The following is a 22,104-nucleotide window of genomic DNA, read 5'->3' as shown; positions in this document are numbered from 1 at the left end:
AAATCTGATAAGTTTCAACAAGGACAAATGCAGAGTCCTGCACTTAGGACAGAAGAATCCCATGTACTGCTACAGACCAGGGTCCGAGTGGCTAGGCAGCAGTTCTGCAGAAAAGGACCTAGTGGTTACAGTGGACAAGAAGCTGGATATGAGTCAACAGTGTACCCTTGTTGACAAGAAAGCTAACGGCATTTGGGGCTGTATAAGTAGGGGCATTGCCAGCAGATCGAGGGACATGATCATTCCCCTCTATTCTGCATTGGCGAGGCCTCATCTGGAGTACTGTGTCCAGTTTTGGGCCCCCCCTACAAGAAGGATGTGGAAAAGAGTGCAGCGGAGGGCAACAAAAACAGGGGCTGGAGCACCTGACTTATGAGGAGAGACTAAGGGAACTGGGATTGTTTAATCTGCAGAAGAGAAGAATGAGGGGGGATTTGATAGCTGCTTTCAACTACCTGAAAGGGGGTTCCAAAGAAGATGGATCTAGACTTTTCTCAGTGCTCCCAGATGACAGAACAAGGAGTAATGGTCTCAAGTGGGAGGTTTAGGTTGGATATTAGGAAAAACGTTTTCACTAGAAGGCTGGTGAAGCACTGGAATGGGTTACTTAGGGAAGTGGTGGAATTTCCTTCCTTAGAGGTTTTTAAGGTCAGGCTTGACAAAGCCGTGGCTGGGATGATGTAGTTGGGGATTGGTCCTGCTTTGAGCAGGGGGTTGGACCTCCTAAGGTCCCTTCCAATCCTGATTTTCTATGATTTTATGATATGATTGCTCTCTATCTGGGTACCAGAGAGAGATAAGCACTGCTGAGGGAGAAGAGTTATTTAATTTAAGGTCCAATGTGTGCAAAATGACAAATGGATATAAACTGGCCATCAGGAAGTTTATGCTTGAAATTAAAGGAAGGTTTCTAACCATTAGTGGACAGAAGTTCAGGAGCAGCCTTCCAAGGGGAATAATGGGGGCAAAAAACCTAATTTGTTTCAAGACAGTTTTACAATATTATGGAGGGGATGGTATAACAAGGCTTCCTATAATGGGATATGGCTCATCCATTACTGCCAGTAGCAAATATCTCCAGTGTCTAGAGATGGCACATTAAAGGGGGAGGGCTCTGAGTTACTACAGAGAATTCTTTCCCAGGTGTCTGGCTGATGGGTCTCTTCCAGAAGTGCATTAAATGAAAATGATTAACATCTGCCACGTGATACATTCTTCCTCTCATCTTTTCCCCAGGAGGCGAATTGTACATGTAGTACAGTGTTTTGGTAGGCTTGGTACATGTTTCCATGTGTTCAGGTCAGAGAAAGGAAAGCTGAAGAAGTGTGCTTTATACTTGGAGACAGAAGTGGTGAGGATTGTGATGGTCCTTACTCCCTGTGGGAGTTCATTCCACAGTCTCAAACTGACCCCAATAAAGCTCTGTCTCCTGCCAGATCAGTTTTACCCTTGTGACAGACTTCACAAAGTATCCTTTATTTTTTTTCATTTAGTTTAATTGTCACAACTGAACATTTGCATGTTCATTTACCAACACTTCTAATGTAACAGAATCGGGGATAACACAATTATTTCTTTTTTCTAGGCACAGGAAAATACTGTTATATCAGAGATGCTATTAAAAGTTGATTTTGTAATAGTAACCTTGGTTTCACCAAGCAGTTCATGGTGAACAGTGCAGATGTTAACACTCCATGCATAATTTTGTTTTTATTTTAGGTGTATTGAACCACTTGTGAAGAATCTAGAACATGAAATGTGTCAAGCAATTATCTCCCCTTCTACTCAATCTGATATTTGTGTTTATATTAGTATTTTATTAGTATTTTATTTGGTAAGTACAGGTTTCTTGCCTTATTCTTTGTGACTTGTATTTTTCTGTCTCCATAACCCTGAAGGATTTTGTAACATAAGGGCACTATGACAGGGTGACACCGGTCCTTTAAGAAGGAGCAGCATCAAAGTACATTCACTGCATCAATTTATCCAGATTAGACTTTGTAAGAAGGTGTCTGGGCCTTGAGGGTGAGGAGACAATGAGGAAAACTGAGTGAGTCAGAGCAAGGGAGCCACGGAAATGAAAGGGAGGGTAAGCAGTGAGTCTGAAAGGTAAAGGGGCTTATAGCCAAGGGTGAGCTGAGGAACCATTTTTGTTTGTTTTGTTTAAATTTGGCATAAAACTGCCTAAAAGAAACTGTAGGTATAGCAGTAGATCATGTGCCCTGTTACAGACACTCTATGATTCTATGAATACTATAAAAAGAGACACTACTCTAGTTTGGATATCTGTGTTATGCAAGGAGACAGGTTATTAGAACACAGCTAATATTTGATTTATTTATTTGTTTTTGTTTAGCTCAACATGATTCTTGTCATAAAGCATTTAGATAAGCTGTTCTAGTATTTTGTTTGGTCTCATGTCCTACCTGTTGAAGTTTGTGACAAAAAACAATGCAAAATGAAATAATCAGAAGTTACATTTTGCTCAGTAACAAAATAAAATGTTTCAGGAGATATTGATGTTCCTACAGACAAATTGGCTTTATTAGTATGGTTACAAAAACCCAATTTTGTTTATTTTGGGAGCATGTATTTGAAGCACTTGTTGAATAATCATTATTCAACAATGATTCAATAAAATGTTGTACACATAGCGCTGTCTTAGGAGTGACACGTAGAATAAGTATTTTATATGGATGATAGATGATTTGTAGAGAGATGTATCCATTTTGGAATCCTTTAGAAGTTCCTTGATTGGCGATCAAACTACTGAGTTCAAAGGCAACACGATTTAGATGGGAAGATGAAAGTAAATAACGTATAAATTAATGGATCAAAGTAAAATTCTGTCTTTGGTTTATTTACTTTATTCTTGCTATATTTTGGAAACTTTGCTGAACAGACAGAGGTATTCTCATTTTTATAAAGTCCATCAGAAATATCTTGTGTTAGAACAATTAGCGCTAATACAACTTAGAACTAAACATGAACTAGATGAAATCACCTGGTTTAAAATTTAATTAAAACCCCAAAACATGAACCAGTTCTGCTGAGTTTCCAAACTTGGGCCAAGATTTAGATATGTTTTGCCACAGTACTGAGCAAACAGGAGCCAGTCCTGGTAGAAAAATCATGCAAAATTTAGAATTGATTTTCCATTTCAGTTTTAGCAAAGAAAATGTGCATCCATTGTTTTTTATCGTAACCTCAATCACATAATCTGTGAGAAACTCTCAAAAAGAAGAGAGAGAAAATAAAATAAAATGGCTCTGCCCTGCAGAGGCTGAATCACCCCCCTATTTTTAATTTTATTTATGCATTTCAATTTAAATAACTGAAGAATTCCCAAGGTTCTAGGTGCCCTACCACATCATTAACAATACAATTATAGCTGCACTCAAATAACCAGTTCAGCAGGAGTTCAGACAGCCACCTACAAACACTCCCTTCTGCCCCTTCATTGATCAGAGAAGCATACCTCCAGCCTTTCAAGAAACCCTATGAATCTAAAGTCTTTTGCAGTATGCCAGGAAGGTTACCAAATTCTCATGCAGCAGGCTTAGGTGATGAGCCAGCTTTGCTGAATTTGGCACAATGTTTTGAAATGTATTATTCCAAATAATTGAGATTCTATAAGAGTCTCACACATATTTGGACAGTCAAAAAGTGGAGGAAAAAGTCTGAGGACCCCTGGGTTAGAAGAAAGTGAATGACTCATGTTAGCAGGTGGCAGTGACAGACCTGAAACGTGAGATCCCAAAACTGAACTATAAATACTAAAGTCTGAAAGTATCTGTACATTAGAGGTAGTCACTCCTCCTAATAAATAAACAAAAACAAGGACTGAACAACAATTAATAATCAGAACCAAGAACTCACTACTTAAGAGGTTAGGATAAAAAGAGATCTAAACCACCCTGGATTTTGTAAATCCAAAACCCAAGCAACAAGGTAAAATGACATCCATCTACATTAGATGTATACAGCTCATTTTAAAACATCACACGAAAAGCAGGAAGTTTTTGAAATGACTTTGGGTCTCTTGAAAACATAGGTTTAATGTAGATAACAAGTGCTAATACTGCTTTGAATCACATCATTTTTGGTGACAAATTAAAAGATGTATGCTTGACTTAAAGTAAAATGAAATATGATATTCATTATCATAAGCTCAGGAAGCTTGAAAGTATTCAAGGAAATAATTTCTATATAATAACTAATGAATTTTTGGTATATAATTGCAAGCCAGTTCATATATATGAAACTGTGAATAAATACGGAAATCTCAAACTGAAGCAATGGGAATTACATTAATACAACAAAGTTCATTAATCTTAATTGACTACATGTAATGTCTAGAAAATATAATCAATTCAAGTCACAAATCAACCAGTCAATTTTAACTCAAGTCCAACTAGAGAACAGTCTCATTGCATATTACCTTACAGGTACCTCCTAATATGACAAAAGCTATAATTCTTACACAGCTCATTCCAAAAAGTATGATGAACTTCCCACTTTACTCTTGTAGAAGAACTGAGAGTCTATCAACAGCATATCTGTCTGGAACAATCAGTTTGCTAGTCACATGTCTATGTTACTTCAAAGATTTATTTAATATGGCCATGACAATCATCTTCAATAATATCTCTCTATATTTTACGTATAAATTATCATCCCATATATATATATATATATATATATATATATATATATATATATATATATGTGTGTGTGTGTGTCTGTGTCTAAAATTGTTTCTGACTCAATTAACAGATCAAGCTTGAGAGATTAGTTTCATATTTAAATTTAAGGCTTAGACAGCTATTGGCCAATTTTACCATGTTAGTGTAACCACTGACTGATTGCAGTTAACTCTGCTCTTCATGTCGCCATTTGCACACTTAAAGGGCATGCTTGATCTGCTGTTAGTGAGTATCACTTCCATCGACTATGTGAACAACATCAGTTCCATTTATTTTGTGCTTATGGTCTAATACCAGTCTCAATCTGTGTAAAAAAGTAATTTATCAGTGGGATGTCAATGGGAATTCTGTTATGGAAGAAAAACAGTATGTAGCCTTTAAAGAGTACTATAGATAGTCTTCATGTTAAAGGCATAAGGCTATGTTTTGCCTTAGTTATACCCCTGCAATATCTTCAACTTCAGTGATAGTGACTGGGTGCAACTGAGGGCAGTTTTTGCATCATGGTATGGTGATAATTAATAAATGATTGCTCTTTCAAATGCTCTGCACCTCATACTGCAATTAGAAGACATAGACTTGTTATCAGTGAGAGACCACTGAGCACTGTGGCACTGGATTAAAGCAGACATCATTAAAGAATATGTTATGACACCAGCAAGCCAAGGAAAATGCTCTGAAGCCATGTTCCATGAGAAGTGCACTCAGTGTCCATGAGCAATATCAATAGTAGATCACAATGATCGCTGCCCTGCTTCACATAAAAATTCCTACTATATTCCTTAAATGTCATACTGCTTATTTAAGTAGGCTCTCGCTACTGTCTTAGGGTATGCCTACACTGCAATTAAAAACCTGCAGCTGGCCTATGCCAGATGGCTTGGCTTAAGGGATTGTTTAACTTCAGCATAGACAATCAGGCTTGCCTTGGAGCCTGGGCTCTAGGAATCTGTATGGTGGGAGGGTCCCAGGGTTTAGGCTGCAGCCTGAGCTCAAATTCTACGCTGAAGTTAAACAACCCCTTAGACCAAATCAACTTGCGTGGGCCAGCTGTGGGTGTCTAACTGCAGTATAGACATATTCTTAGACAACTGTTGATACATAGTGGGTAAAAAAACTGAAAAATGAAAATTCACTATCCACAACAAAACTTCATAAGTCTGAAAAAATCTACTTTAAAACTTATACAAAGAGATTTTATTTTAATTTACATCAGAATTCTTTAAACCATCTCAAGATCAGGAGGGAAAGTATTTCTGAAATGGGGAGAAATACTAAAGGTTACAAGTGTACATATTTTTATTTTCTGCTTCTGTCTCTCATTGCTGGGTTTTTTTGGTTTGTTTTGTTTTGTTTTTTTTTACTTGAGGAAACTCTGAATTTGATTATGAGTTTTCGATCTCCTTCACTCTGAAATACACAACCCTTCATATATTGTCTGAATGTAGTAGGCTTTGCATTTTATCACTACCCCCTCCCCCCCCGCCCAGCAGCTGCTTTCTATCATCTCTCCACACAATCTCAGTGCTGTCGGTTACTAGTGTGAAACAATGCTTAGGCAAGACTCAATCATAATTTTAAACAGGAATTCATAATAGGGAAAGTTAATGATCACAACCATGGGCTTCAATTCTATGAAATTAACTAAAGCTCAATGCAGGGTTTGAGTCCATGTGGTGGTGGATGCCCTCAACTCCATTGAAATTAGTGTGGGAGAGGATATTCAGCTCTTCATAGAACTGATTCCTTTGATAAGTTTGAAGTTTCTTAAACTTTATCTGTTTCTGTTTCCTGAGTGTCACTAGAGAGCTTCTCAACAAAAGAACAACTCCTGGTATTGGTACTGAATGTTAGCTTGAGAAAAAATGGTGCTGTATATTGAATACAAACTAAGGCCATTTTGTGATCCTCCAAAGAACCAACTGCTAAAGAACCAAGTGTATTATTGGTATGATGATAACTAAGAAACTACCACCTTTCCCAAATGTTACACCTGGAAACAGTGAAGTGTTATATGGTACTGTGCTTCTGTATCTGTCCATAATGATACGAAATCAACAGAAGGGGGACAATAGGAGCTGTGCAAAAAATCTAAACTATTGTATAGAAATGTTTTCCTTTTCTCTTCTCTCTTCAAAACGAAGTCCTAAGCAAGCAAGCTCTTAGTCATGCACCTGGTTTTTAGCTATACAAATAGTCCCATCTAAGCCAGTGAATTTATTCACACGCTTAAGAACTACCTGAGGGCACAATTTTGCTATTTTGGAACTCTCTATGGAAAAATAAGTCCCTGATCTTCTGGGCATGCAGAGGCTGCTTTCGTGGAGTCTAGCCTGTAATTACCTGTTTGTCTTTGCAGCTTCAATGGTCAGTGGGTACAAGGTGCCTATCTAGTCCCCATTTCCACCCTGACTCTATAGGGTGCTTTGTGCCCCCAGAGGAGAGGAAATGGAGAAGTCAACATAAGATTCCAGAGAAGCCTCTGTATGCCCTCTCCAATCTAGTTCTAAACACACAAAAATCTGCTGGATCTGGCAATCTCTTTAGACTTTTCTTCTACAATACTGTTCAATTTTTCACAGTACTACTTATCTACCATTCAAAAGATGCAACATATCTGTTCTATTTTACTAAGGGTTGGTTAATATGAGGATCAATTAGAGCAGGGATTGGAAACCTTTGGCACGCGGCCTGCCAGGGTTGGTTTGTTTACCTGCCGCGTCTGCAGGTTCGGCCAATCCAGGCCCATGGGGACTGCAGGAAGCAGCAAGGGCCGAGGGATGTGCTGGCTGCCGCTTCCCGCCACCCCCATTGGCCTGGAGCAGTGAACCGTGGCCAGAGGGAGCCGTGATCGGCCAAACCTGCAGACGCAGCTGGTAAACAAACCGGCCCGGCCTGCCAGGGTACTTACCCTGGCGGGCTGCATGCCAAAGGTTGCTGATTCCTGAATGAGAGGGAAAGATCACCATACAATGAAGAAGCAACATAGCTCTCTTATGTCTCTCTTTTCAAATCTTCAGCTTTTCATCTTGTTGATGGTGCTACTGTTACCCGGGGTTCTTTCAACCCAAAGCGCTTTGCAACTTTTACTTTGTGCTAGGTGGTGTCAGGAAATAAATCAGGGGAGACACGGCCGTCTGGCCGATAGATGGCTGGCACAAACAGGACAACACAAGAGTGCTTTAACTTAAAGTTAAACTTTACTTAGTCTCAAGCACTTATATGTCTGCAACAGGCTAGTAAAATACCCCCAGCCCTTGATAATTACAAAGCTGAGGGTGGCTCTCAAATGGCACAGTGGCAGCTTCAAGTGGCCAAATCTTCCATCTGCCGGTGGGGACTGCAAGATGTATCCAGAGGGAGAGTCCCACTACCTCAAACTTTTTCCCCTTATTTATACATTAGTAATAGAATGACATGTCCCTTAAAGAAAACTTGTTAAGTAAGCAGTTTCAATGGTCAAGCAAGAGGTTCCTTCTGATTGATTAACCAGGTGTGGGTTTTTCCAGAGTTTGCAGCCTTGAGGCCCCAATAGACATTCCTTGGGCATATCCTGCTCTTCTAAAATGCACATATCAGCAACTTCAGCACAATTCTTATTAGAAAGGATGTGGGGTCAAGCTGCCCTTTCTGTGGCACCCAAAACCCCTTTCCCTCCTGCCTTGGTCAAGATGAGACTGCTGACTAGGCTGCTTTTAGCAATAAGCCATAGTGGTTTCAGGCACTTTACTGGTTTGCCAAAATCTCCCCATACACTACAAGAGAGGCTCAATCAACATTTGAGATAATAAAATAACCAGATGTGGTATTAGAGAGTTGTTGAAAGATCTGCTCTATATATTTATTTGATACCACCTCATTTTTTCCCTACTTTTGATTTTTCAGTCTCCAGTTATTTGTCAGGCCCTTCCTCAGCCCCCCTCTCCCCTCGGCATCTAATAAATTGGCAATGTAAGTCAGGGATCGATATGTTAGTTTTGACTGAGGTCTTAAAAGATTTCTGAAAAGAAAATCCGTTCTGCATTTATTAGCAAAGAAACACAGAACTAGACATGCTTTTAAATATATTTATATATAATATTTATGTATGTTGTTCCTTTCTAAACATTAATTTTACACGTACATGTAATGCTTATATTAGTGGAAAAATTTTAATTAGCATTAGGACTACGGCCTTTCTCTGCAATGAAGAGTTAGCTTTCCCCTCAGATAAAATCTATATATATTTTTACCAATTAAAAGGTTTGTGGGTCTCCCCACCACTATTTTAAAAACGCCTACACAAGATTTCACAGTAACAAAGAACATCCTTATGCCATGGCATTTGCAAGGAGTGTGAATCTTTGGAATAGTATTAAATATTTATGAAGGCGAACAAATGGTTAGATAAATAATTAACATAAGAACCTTTTAAGGAACAGAAGAAAAGTATTTTTTTCATATTACATAGTGATCTGTCTTAAAGCAAGATCTTCTAAAAAAGGATAACACTGTGACAAGAATTCTGACATTTCGATATTTTTTTTTTTAAACAGTAACATGAAGAACAATACAAAAACTACCTTATGAATTTTGATGTGAGCCTCTGGTGCAACCTTTTTTAGAATCTCCCTCTGTTGTTCCAAAATGTCTTCTCTTTTGAAATATTCTAAAAAAAAGAATAGAGACATTTGGTTTACAAGATTTCCTTCTTATAAGTTTTAAATATTCGAGACATTTGTTTGCAAAGAAGGCCTATAGAAGTCCAGAATGGCAGGAGCTGGTTACATATAAACTGGACTTTATTAGTACTCACATACTGTATACTGTACTCTTTTAAGTTCCACATATATTTTTAAATGGTACAGTAACAATATATTTTGTGGATTTTTAAAAAAATCTCCATACTTTTCATGCAGTTTAATCAACCAGCCCCATTTATACTCTGTGGATGGGGGGAAGCAGTAGACGTGGTATTTTTTGACTTTAGTAAATCTTTTGATACTGTCTCGCATGACCTTCTCAGAAACAAACTAGGGAAATGCAACCTAGATGGAGCTACTATAAGGTGGGTGCATAACCTGTTGGAAAACCGTTCCCAGAGAGTAGTTATCCGTGGTTCACAGTCAAGCCAAAAGGGCATAATGAGTGGGGTCCTGCAGGGATCAGTTCTGGGTCCGGTTCCATTCAATATCTTCATCAATTATTTAGATAATGGCATAGAGAGTAGACTTATAAAGTCTGCAGATGATACCTAGCTGGGAGAGGTTGCAAGTGCTTTGGAGGATAAGATTATAATTCAAAATGTTTTGGACAAACCGGAGAAATGGTCTGAAGTAAATAGGATCAAATTCAATAAGGACAAATGCAAAGTACTCCACTTAGGAAGGAACAAATCAGTTGCACACATACAAAATGGGAAATGACTGACTAGGAAGGAGTACTGTGGAAAGGGATCTGGGGCTCATAGTGGACCACAAGCTAAATATGAGTCAACAGTGTAACACTGTTTCAACAAAAGCAAACATCCTTCTAGGATGTATTAGCAGGAGTGCTATAAGCAAGACACGAGAAGTAATTCCTGCACTCTACTCCGCACTGATTAGGCCTCAACTGGAGTATTGTGTCCAGTTCTGGGTGCCACATTTCAGGAAAGATGTGGACAAATTGGAGAAAATCCAGAGAAGAGTGAAGAGCAACAAAAATGATTAAAGGTCTAGAAAACATGACCTGTGAGGGAAGATTGAAAAAAAAATGGGTTTGTTTAATCTGAAGAAGAGAAGACTGAGAGGGGCCATGATAACAGTTTTCAAGTACATAAAAGGTTGTTACAAGGAGGAGGGAGAAAAATTGTTCTTCTTAACTGCTGCTGATAGGACAAGAAGCAATGGGCTTAAATTGCAGCAAGGGAACTTTAGGTTGGACATTAGGAAAAACTTCCTAACTGTCAGGGTGGTTAAGCACTGAAATAAATTGCCTAGGGTGGTTGTGGGATTTCCATCATTGAATATTTTTAAGAGCAGGTTAGACAAACACCTGTCAGGGATCGTCTAGGTCAGAGGTCGGCAACCTTTGGCACGCAGCTTGCCAGGGTAAGCACCCTGGCGGTCCGGGCCTATTTGTTTACCTGCCGTGTCGGCAGGTTCGGGCGATCGCAGCTCCCACTGGCTGCGGTTTGCCGTCCCAGGCCAATGGGGGCAGCGGGAAGCGGCGTGGGATGAGGGATGTGCTGGCCGTGGCTTCCCGCTGCCCCTGGAGCGGCGAACCACGGACAGTGGGAGCCGCGATCGGCTGAACCTGTCGACACGGCAGGTAAACAAACTGGCCCAGCCCGCCAGGGTACTTACTGTGGCAAGCCGTGTGCCAGAAGTTGCTGACCCCTGGTCTAGGTAATACTTAGTCCTGCCATGAGTGCAGGGGACTGGACTAGATGACCTCTCGAGGTCCCTTCCGGCCCTATGATTCTCTGATTCTGTGCTAAGTGGAACTCTATCATCTCTTTGAGTCTGGATCACTCTGTGAGCATGATTGAAAGTGTAAATTAGACCCAGAAGCAGCCAGCCACTTTTATGCAAAAAAAGAAGCACTTTACAGTATTTGAATGAACTCATTCTGTATGGATGTAGCTGAATTAGTTTCAAGTGGCTGAGGAAACTTTTAAAATGAGAGAGTATTAGGAAGTAGGAATAGGGTATAGTGCACTATGTCAATTATTAGCAACTAAAATTGGGAAAATATTTCAGTTACTTTGTTCTTTTTTTTTTCAGACCTCAAGACACATTGTGTGTATTACCAAATTACCTCCAGGTACAGTAATAAATAAGACCACAAAAAGCACATCCACAGAATAAATTTTAGGTCCAAATTTTAATGGAAAGGAGTCTGCTAATCAAAAAATAATTGCAGCTGCTTTATAGAAGGCACCCTTTCTAGACTTACCAACATTCTATATGCACAATTAAAAAAGGGACAAAGGAGGTTGCTACAGGACTAAATTCTGCGTTAAATTACATAGCATTTAATGATGTTGTATGAGATGTTAGATAGTATAAAACTTTCCCACTGTAATCAAACAGGAAATACACAAATATACAAATATAGGACCAAATTTTGCTGATAGTTATAAATCTGTTTTCTCTTTTTCTCTCTTTGAAAATATAAACATATCTCCAAGTTATATGTTTTTCCTGTATTTCACTGCTGTATAATGTATTCAGTGGACCCTATGACTGTCTGTTTGACATAACATAGTGCTCTCTTCTGTTGTTAGCCAGTTAAGAGTCACTCATCTGTAATTCCTGGCACTTGCTATCACTCACACAGAGGACATGGCTATTGTATACTGCCAGAAGGAGACAGGTATGAGCCCTTCTTTGTACAAAAATATAAGCAATGTTTGTTTTTTCTCTACAATGTGTACATCTACTACCTCCCTCTTAATTAGAAAAATGCACATAATCATATTGCACTTTAGCGGATGTGATCTAAAAAGGATAAAAAAACTATATATAATATTACACAAATGTGAATGATTCACTGATTACCATTAACACAGTGTCCTTTTTCACAGACATATTCTTCCTAAAATATAAAAGCCTGACTTTAAACCCGACCTCAATTTTTGAGCCTTCCCCTATGGAATTATTCATCCTCACCACAGCTCCAATGTAATTCACTAAAAAGTCTGAGATAGTAGCAGTACAGCAGTTTTGAACCCTAAGAGAAGCAAATAATATGCACCCAAGTAGTTAGCTGACATAACTCGGCATAGCTCAATTGCAATCAGTTTAACATGAGTTAAGAATCTGTTTCTAAATTTCTAATTGTGTTTTTAAAGCATTTTTTATGTGATGGTCTATAACCACTCTTTATAGCACATCATAAAACAAATATTTTAGCATGTTTTGTGTTTACGTATATGTGTGTAAGCACACACTATAGAGTATAACTGATTGTGTGGGATAAAGGTTTTGTCAGCCAGAACTGAGTTAGGCAGGCCATTCCCAATAGCTGTCAATAAAATATTTATATCAAACCTTTTCATATGTTAAGCATATGTTACATATGGAACAGCCTTCCAATATTGGAACAGCCTTCCGAGGGAAAAGGTGGGGGCGAAGGACCTGTTGGTTTTAAGATTAAGCTAGATAAGTTTATGGAGGGAATGGTTTAATGGGATAACGTGATGTTAGTCAAAGGAACTGCGTGCCATCGCTGGTAAATAGTATCAATGGCCAATGAGGGTCTGGCTGGAGAATCTTGCCTACATGCTCGGGGTTCTACTGATCGCCATATTTGGGGTCGGGAAGGAATTTTCCTCCAGGGTAGATTGGCAGAGGCTCTGGAGGTTTTTCGCCTTCCTCTGCAGCATGGGGTGGGGGTCGTTAGCTGGAGGATTCTCTGCTACTTGAAGTCTCTAAACCACATGACTTGGGGACTTCAACAGCTGAGTCAAGGGAAAAGGGTAGGGATGGCTTTGTGGCCTGCATCATGCGGGAGGTCAGACTAGATGATCATAATGGTCCCTTCTGACCTTAAAGTCTATGAGTCTATGAGTCTATATTTAAGGTTTAGAAATGTTTTAGTGACTTTTCAAAATCTATAATGGGACATTTTATTTAAACCCTCTTCTTGTAGCACCAGCTTGCCCTAGTGACTATGGGTGAGATTCACAAAGGTACATAGGCACCTAAATCCCATTTTTAGGCACCATTGCAATTAACAAAACTCCCGCTTGGCTGCCACCTAATCCTGTAAGCATCTACATTGATTTGGTGCCTAAGTTGTGGTCTCTGGGCAAGTGCACTGCAGCCTCATTCTAGGCACCTGGTCACCTATCACCCGGCTGAGCATGCAGGCTACTGCCCATGATAGGTATCTGGATGTGTATCTCCCACGTAAGCCCCAGAGCAATTCACAAACTGTGGAACAAAGCTGTTTGGGCAACTAAGTCACGCGTGGGTCCCTGAACCAGTAGGCGGCCTCTGAATATGCCTACTAGATTGGACCCCTCAAGCAAGTTCATAAAAAACAACTATGGGGGGAGAGGAGGACCTTCCTTGCAATCTTTAGCCTAGTGGATAAGGTGCCCAGAATATGGGAGACCTTCTCTGATCAACGTCTCCAATTGGCTAGCTTAGGTGGTTCCAGGCCTAGCATCTGGTTTTGTGGATCACATTCTTAGGATGCTGTGACTCCCCATTCATTGTATAGGTGCCTCACTCAGGCTTTGTGGTTCACAGTGATTTTTCTAAGCACTTATACGTTAGGTGCTGTGATGTTCAGTGTTGCAACATCTAAGACTATGCCTACACTGCACACCACTTTCAGCGGGCATATAGGATATATGTAGCTACATGCTGCAGTGAAAATCAAGCTGCGTCCACGCTGCAGTGTACAGCTATGTGTATCATGGAAAGGCTACTTTTCCAGCAGCAGGGAAAGGCTGCAGCAGCTGGGAGGCAGTGGGACCCTACACAGGTAAAAGTAGCAGTGTAGACAGGAAGGCAGGGCTTGGGCAAGTACAGAGTTTATAGGGTATGTACTGGGGTACATACGCACACTCTTCAGGCATGTCTGCACTCTATTTACCTAAGCCAGGCCTCCCCATCTACACTGTTACTTACACCTGTGCTACAAGGGCTACCCAAGTACATACTATACACTCCACCAAAAGAAACATTCAGTGCAGGTGTAGCCTGAGTCCCTTCCTGGATCTGAACCTATAAGTCTAACCACACAGGAGTTTGAGGGCAGAACAATTGTAGCTAACAAATTTTAGGAATTACACAATATTATCACATTGTAGTCTCATACTCTGGGACCTTCTGGGGGCTAGAAGTACGTGTTCTGTATCCTACTAGACCAGGGGTCGGTAACCTCTGGCACACAGCTTGCCAGGGTAAGCACCCTGGTGGGCCGGGCCAATTTATTTACCTGCTGACGTGGCAGGTTTGGCCGATCACGGCCCCCACTGGCTGCGGTTCGCCATCCCAGGCCAATAGGGGCGGCGGGAAGCCGCGGCCAGCACATCCTTCGCCCGCGCCGCTTCTCGCCGCCCCTATTGGCCTGGGACGGCAAACCGCAGCCAGTGGGACCCATGATCAGCCGAACCTGCCACGCCAGCAGGTAAATAAACTGGCCCGGCCCGCCAGGGTGCTTACCCTGGTGAGCTGCGTGCCAGAGGTTGCCGACCCCGGCACTAGACAGTTGAGCATCTCTCCTTTCCACTGGTGTAAAGCTCTTGATTTTAGCTATACAGGGTCACAAAATGTCAGACCTCATGCCTGTCACTGAACATTTCCCATCCTGTGTGACAGAACAAGGTAATTTTTAGGGGAAAATTCTACCCAATTTGGGAGGCAGAAGAAAATATTTCTTTGGCAGGATTATATGAAAAAAAGGTGAAAAGAGGACTGGCACCAATCCAAGTCTTACAACATTAGAATCGGTTTGGGCAGATGGATTAGTGAGCACAGTACAGTTGAGATGGTTAAAGGTGTATGATAAATGCACTTTATCACTTGGATGTGATAATCTATCTGATGAATTGCATAATCATGTGATAAACTGCAAAGTTGCCTTAGAAGCTTAAAGAGGCAGCAATACAATCTCACTGAACAATGTTCTAGCTACAGCAGAGGATTTAGACACTCTTCCAAAAGCACCCTTAATTGATGAGCCACTATCAGTAAGGTGACTTAAATTTTGATGCAGAGTCAACATTCTGAGGAGAGTGGTTTGAGATAGGAAGGAGCCTTTTCTGTCCTCACACATAGCTAAGCAGAGTTCACCATGGAGTTCCTATTATTAAATTTTCAGTATTTTTTATGTATATTTTGGGCCAGATTCTCGTTTATTAAAAAATCCCCATTATGCTGCTGTGGCAAAGGTCCTTAAAGTATGTGTAAATTACTGTTCCACCCATTTTGAGGCCCTTTATATTGCCCTTGGACTTTATATAAATGAGATTCAGACCCTTTAAGTTTAATTAGTTGTTTCTTCCCCTGAAATGGATAAAAGTTTGTGCAATAACAAAAATTACAGTTTTGAAAACTAAATTTCAGTATTTTTAAGCACTATGACATTTTCTGAACTTTGCTACTGAAACACATTTCCAAAACAAGTCAAGGGGGAACTATCCTATAGACTTGGTTATTAATATTTATGGACACATATTCTGCTAAAGCTTATCTTACATTAGAAGAGCTACACAATTTTGTGAAAAATCCAGATTTAAATCCACATACACCATTAGCTGGAAGCAATTGGATGATCAAAATCAGTTTGACCTGAGCATTAAATAAATAAAAATAACCCCTCGCTATTATCCTGACTGCAAACACTCACAGTGGGAAAAGTAAGGAAGGCAGTTTGCTCTTCTGGCTGGTCAGTATTCAACTTGACTTCAGCTGACTTCAATGGACAAATCAGGTCTTATGCAGTTTTGATTTTTGTGATAGTGAAGAAAACTAATCTTCTTTATTTTAATATTTATTTTTGTCTGGTGGAGTGACATTCAATCAAAATTATTTATGAGTATTTGACTAGTCAATAAACTGACCTGCCATCCAGTCTTGTTGCAAGACTGACATTTTCAATATTTTCTTGATAACTTATTCTGAAAATATCAAACACTTATTACACGCACATTAACCTTGCTTTCTCATATAGTCCTATATGATTAACAGTAGTGCATCAGACTCAAATTTTACTAAAAATACACATTTCTTGGTGGACAGAAGTTCACACCATGAAAACTGATATCACAACTGAAATCTTGGTTGGGAATTTTGTTACTGGTATGTCTACATTAGGCTAATTTACAAAAGACCCTACCTTAGTGTGATGGAGTACAGTCCTGTGTTCAAACCCTACACAGTACTATAATAATGTTTGTAAAAGGTATGCCTTGTGAGGTATCATTTGAAAACCCATAACTTGTTGAACAGTAATACCATGGTAAGGTGCGTGTAGCAACATTATATGAAAAGTTATGAACATGACTGAAGTATGTTTCCCATATACATTTGGGGAATGGTTAAACCAGTTTTTCAAAGACAAAGGGAAAGCTGATGTTCCAGGCAGGTGTCAACAAAGCTGAAGGGTCATCACCTACCAAGTGGTCATTCAGGTTTGCAGCTGAAAATGCTTTTCAAAATGGAACTAGAAAACTATAAAAGGGAAGAGCAAACATGCATCTCTCTCTGCCTAACCATCTAATTCTTTGCACCTGATAAGAGAAAGGAAATAGTCAATGGACTCAGGGGGAATGGTCCTGACAAAGTTCGTCAGATTGAAGCATGTGGTAAGAAACTTTGCTTTGAATCTAATATAGTTTGTGAAACTAGGCACTAGAAAACATTTTTATCTTATTTTTTTGTAAACATTTCTGACTTTCATGTCCTATTGCTTGTACTCACTTAAAATCTCTTTTTGTGGTTAATACATTTGTTTTACTGTTTTATCTACTCCAGAGTGTTTAAATTAAAGTGTCTGGGTAACTCCACTGAAGTTGGTAAACTAGTATATCTTATTCACTTAAAGGAATAACAGACTTAATATATTTGGACGGTACAGGAGAGGGCTGGGCAGTACAAGACACATTTCTGGGAGGAAATTCAGGACTGGAACTGTGTTGGGGTCACCCTGCAGTATAACCAAGGCTGGTGCACTCCAGAGTGTAACCCAAATGTGGCTGGCAGGCTTCAGTTACACACAGACATTCAGAGTGTTATTTGCTTGCTGGAAGGCTGTTAGTGAGCAAACCAAGTTGGAGCTACTATCAGCAAGGTATTATAAGGCACCCAAGGTTGCAGGGCAGGGGTTACACAGCCCGTCACTTGTCTGCATTGCACCCAAGTATGTCACACTTAGCTCATAATGGTTGAGGGGAAGCTGGGCTAGACAAGGGTCCAGCAGCCAAACCCATTTTACCACTTGTACACTCACTGAACTTCCCCTGAGTGGCACTGCCAGCATCCCAATGCTTCTTTTCCTGCCTTAGAATTGCCTTTTGTATAAAAATGCTGTGACAGGCACAGACTGGCCAACCTGTGTATGACCCATGACAACTTAACAAAGAGGCATTGAAATGTAATGAAGACAATCTACTTGTATGTGAATTTAAAAGAGATGTACTAGACCAGCAATCATCAAACCATTTATTTGTAATAATAGAAATCCAGGGTAGATGTTAAGGGTAGATGTCTGTGTTTACCGATATGCTGACAGAAGTTTAAGAGTGTAACCAAATTAGCTTGTAGATACTAATTCCTTTTCATGTCTTAATTGCCATAATTATGTATGTAACTGTGTCCGGCTAATCTTAAGATCCAAGATCTGAGACATTGCAGGCATCGGGAAGCGGCAGCCAGCACATCCCTCGGCCCACGCCACTTCCCGCAGCCCCCTTTGGCCGGGGGTGGCGAACCGCGGACAGTAGGAACCGCAATCGGCCGAACCTGCGGACGTGGCAGGTAAACAAACCGGCCCGGCCCACAAGGGTGCTTACCCTGGTGAACTGCGTGCCAAAGGTTGCCGACCCCTGATCTAAGCTATAACGAAGGACTGGCTAATAGCCTTATGTGAATGAATCCAACTAGTTTACCTGTGTATACTTAGGAAATAGAAGATTAACTTCAAAGCAAAGATCCGCATTGTCTATTCTTTCTCGGGGTAAGGCCCTCTTATGATATTGCTGTGAGGAGGCTTGTCAGCTTACTAGAGAGCTATAAAGGAAAGCCCTGGGCCTGATCTTTTCATCTCAGGTCTGCTTAAACTTTAACAGGTAAGGTCTAAGCCATAAGACTGACATCTCCAGATAGACACGTGAACTACCTATTGGAATATAACCCTTTGAACTGATTCCAGAGAGAATTTTACAAATCAGCAGCCTCACCATCTCTGCGACGAAAATGACCTAAGGACTTTACACACATTTGTATGTATATTGACCTCTTAACCATATATAACTCTTCTTTTTCTCTTTATTAATAAATATTGTATTTAGCTATTAACGATTGGCTGTAAGTGTGTATTTGGGTAAGATCTGAAATATTCATAGACCTGGGGAATAATGTGTCTGATCCTTTAGGATTGGAAGAACTTGATTTATGGTGAATAGGGTTTTAATAACTGCTCACTATATTAGGCTTAGCTGTCTAGCTGGGAGCCAAGAGCTGGAATGCCTAAAGTAGATTGTTTCTGACTTCTTGTTAACCAATGTGGTATTACAGAAGCTATTTTGTCACTGGGTTGGTGAATCTAATTATAGAACAAACCACCAGTTTGGGGGTTTGTCTGCCCTATTTCTTGCAGTGTTCCCCGAGTGTGGCATTCTCAGTGTGGCCCCTCTAGGCACCTGGTCACAAATGCATATATTCAAATGCTACAGAATGAATTTGTAAGAGTCATCGTACAAAATACAGCACCTATCTTCCAAAGATCTTAAATCACTTTGCAAATAGTAATAAGTTACTCTCCACAACAAGGTAGGTATTATTAACAATACACAGCATCTATAGAACATGATTATGTGTCACACTGTACCATTTATGGCAGAGTCAAACTTAACACAGAAATCTTGATTTCCTGTCCTGAGCTTTAACAAGTAGATAATGCTTTTATTGTAGGCCAGGGATCGGCAACCTTTGGCTTGCGGCTTGCCAGGGTAAGCCCCCCCAGCGGGCCGGGCCGGTTTGTTTACCTGCCACATTTGCAATGGGGGCTGCGGGAAGTGGCGCGAGCCGAGGAATGTGCTGGCCACTGCTTCCCGCTGCCCCCATTTGCCTGGGACAGCGAACCACGGACAGTGGGAGCAGCAATCGTCCGAACCTGCAGACGCAGCAGGTAAACAAACCAGCCCGGCCTGCCAGGGTGCTTACCCTGGCGAGCCGTGTGCCAAAGGTTGCCGACCCCTGTTCTAGGCCATCTTACATTTTAATTGTGTTGTGCCCAGAAAAGGGAAAATTAATATTGAGCAATTTACAAGGGAGCAATGTATTTTTAAAAGACATCTATTCTTACCTATATCCCCTGAAACAGTCCTATTCCCTTATCTTTCCATAGCAGCATAGAAGTTTTCTATTTTCTCATAAAAAAAAATATTAAGACGTTTTCAAAAACCAGCAATTTTCCTTTCATTTTCAGTTTAGATATGTAGAAAGGCATATACATTAATTGGAGTTCAGAAAACACAGTTAAAGCTTGTTAAACAGATTTATTCTGCATGAAGCAATATATATATTAAGAAAACATAGGAATTTTTACCTGTAAATTATTTTTGTATCTGACCGTACCTGTAACATTCATGTTATTCTTTTGTTTCACACAAGTGGCATGCCAACGCATATAAAAATTGCATTCACATTTTTTTTTTTGGTGGTGGGGACTATATGTTCCAAATTAAGCTACCTCATTGTATTCAGAAAAAAAGAGGGGATTTGGAATTTATATTATAGAAAACAGACTGGGATAAAAGGAAGAGAAGACTTGAGACGAGCTGCAAGCCCTATCTACTGAGGCATTTCCTCCTTTTCCAAAAGTTCTCTGCTCACTTTGGATTCACAATGGTAATAGGCATGATATAAATGCCTAGCTAAATAGCAGTATAGATTGGGTGAACAAATCTCTCTGAGACATCTTCACTTGGTTTAGATTTCGGGGAGGGGAGTCAATTCAATTCAGCAGCAGTGGGCTCAAATTCTTTATTTTAGGCACAACAAGAGTAGGAATATATTCCTGTGACCAGATTTAAGCAAAGCATTGTCAGAACTAGGGAAAACAGGAAACAGAATACGGAATATAAAATGCAACATTTTTGTTGATGCTTGATTGGTTCTTCTGTCTGTCACATAATACAAGCAGCTGATCCATTGTTCCATACTGATGTAACAGTGAAGTCAAATGTGTTTCTGGAGATTGTGATGAAAGATGAATCTCCTGAAGGCCAGTCTCCTACCATCTGAGGAGATAATCGCTTAATCTTGAGCAAGTTGTTCTGAAGATGTTAGAAAATATGGAGTAGATAAAATAGGTAATTATCTTTGCTGCTTCCTTTACTCAAAGAAAAAGCTTCAAAAAATCTCTGGAAGATATGGGTCTTACTTGTCATCTCTGGGTAGTCCTTAGAATCTTTATTTTTTTTATATCACATTGACTTCTGTGTTTTCCTCCAGGATATTTCAGATAGAGGACATTTTGTTCAGTGCCTTAAACATTTGGTTCAAGGACTTCTACATAGCCCCATCTTTGTAAGAGACAATCAATATAGAATTGATCAAATCAATCAATATGGGGTTCATCAATCAATCAATATGGGGTTGATTCTTATTACAGGCTGTCAGTCAGTGCATTCTGACTAGTTATGCATTACTATTGGGGACTTGCCTGTAATCATCATGCTAATTTCAATAAGGACATTTGACCCTATCTAACCAGGGACTTCAAAAACCAAAAGCTTACACACATGCACACACTGTTCTGCTATCATAAATTTAAAAGTGCAAGGCTAAAGAGATTTTTAAAAGCTGAGTTTGACTGCTCTACAAGGAATATGAAAACTTGAATTATTTCTGTAATTTTCCTATTTTTTTAAAAGGTCTGATTGAAACCATATATTATTTTTAATTAGCACTTAAACACACAGACATAATTATGCACTACAACAATTACTGGATCAGATCATCTTCTACTCCCAGTCTGCATATGGTAGTGTCCTACACATGCAGATCTCCCTTGTTCTATGTGGAGGTGCTTCCAGCCTCCTCTACAACCCAGTCCTCATGTGGACCCAGCTGGGATCTGCACTGGAAAAGGGGGAGGAGGCTGTGCAGGGTGGGACCACACTCTGTTACACTCCCTCTCCCCACCCTCCATTCAATTGTGCACCTTACTAAAAAAAAAAGGGGCCACATTCCCAGACTGGATTACCTTTTTCACATAGTCCCTTCTGGAGAGTTCCTTCTATTCATGTTGCCAGAAAGTGTTAATACCAATGGGGGGAATAGAGCCAATGTGGAAGCACATGACCACCACACAGGTGGTCCTCACTTCCTGCAGACCCACCATTTTGGGGGGCAGAGCCTTGCAGCTTTACTGCATGGCAGTAGGCTCAGCCTCCCAGATCAGATGATGTTAGTGAACTTCCATGCACAGATTTCCTCCCAAGAAAGCTCTCTTCCTTCAGTGCTGAGGAAAACCTGGCCCATTATCACTAATACTCGTTACCAAATAATGTGTTGATTATTTTATTCATTAATAACGTCCCAATCTTCCTATTTTTAGTGTTAAAAATATACATAACAAGGGACAACTTCAGGCCTGGTGAAACCAAGTGAATTTGTCTGCTGGTAGCCAAATAGGGTTTTTTGTTTTGTTTTGTTTTTTAATTTTTCCTGCCAATGTTCTTGTTAGGAAA

The 22,104-nt window shown here is 40.1% G+C and overlaps 1 protein-coding gene across 3 annotated transcripts in view; it reads right to left on the bottom strand.

Annotated features, from left to right (window-relative positions):
- The window catches only part of CDH18 (cadherin 18), a 922,085-nt gene that overhangs the window by 580,195 nt on the left and 319,786 nt on the right, over positions 1-22,104 (bottom strand). For all 3 annotated transcript variants that reach the window (XM_054020313.1, XM_054020314.1, XM_054020315.1), the window contains exon 3: positions 9,269-9,354. The gene's annotated coding sequence lies outside the window, so the exon portion shown is untranslated. The remainder of the gene's footprint in view (positions 1-9,268; positions 9,355-22,104) is intronic.

This window comes from Malaclemys terrapin, chromosome 2 (genome assembly GCF_027887155.1).
Source record: "Malaclemys terrapin pileata isolate rMalTer1 chromosome 2, rMalTer1.hap1, whole genome shotgun sequence".
Classification (NCBI taxonomy): Eukaryota; Metazoa; Chordata; order Testudines; family Emydidae; genus Malaclemys; species Malaclemys terrapin.
This window is presented reverse-complemented; position numbering and strand designations above follow the sequence as displayed.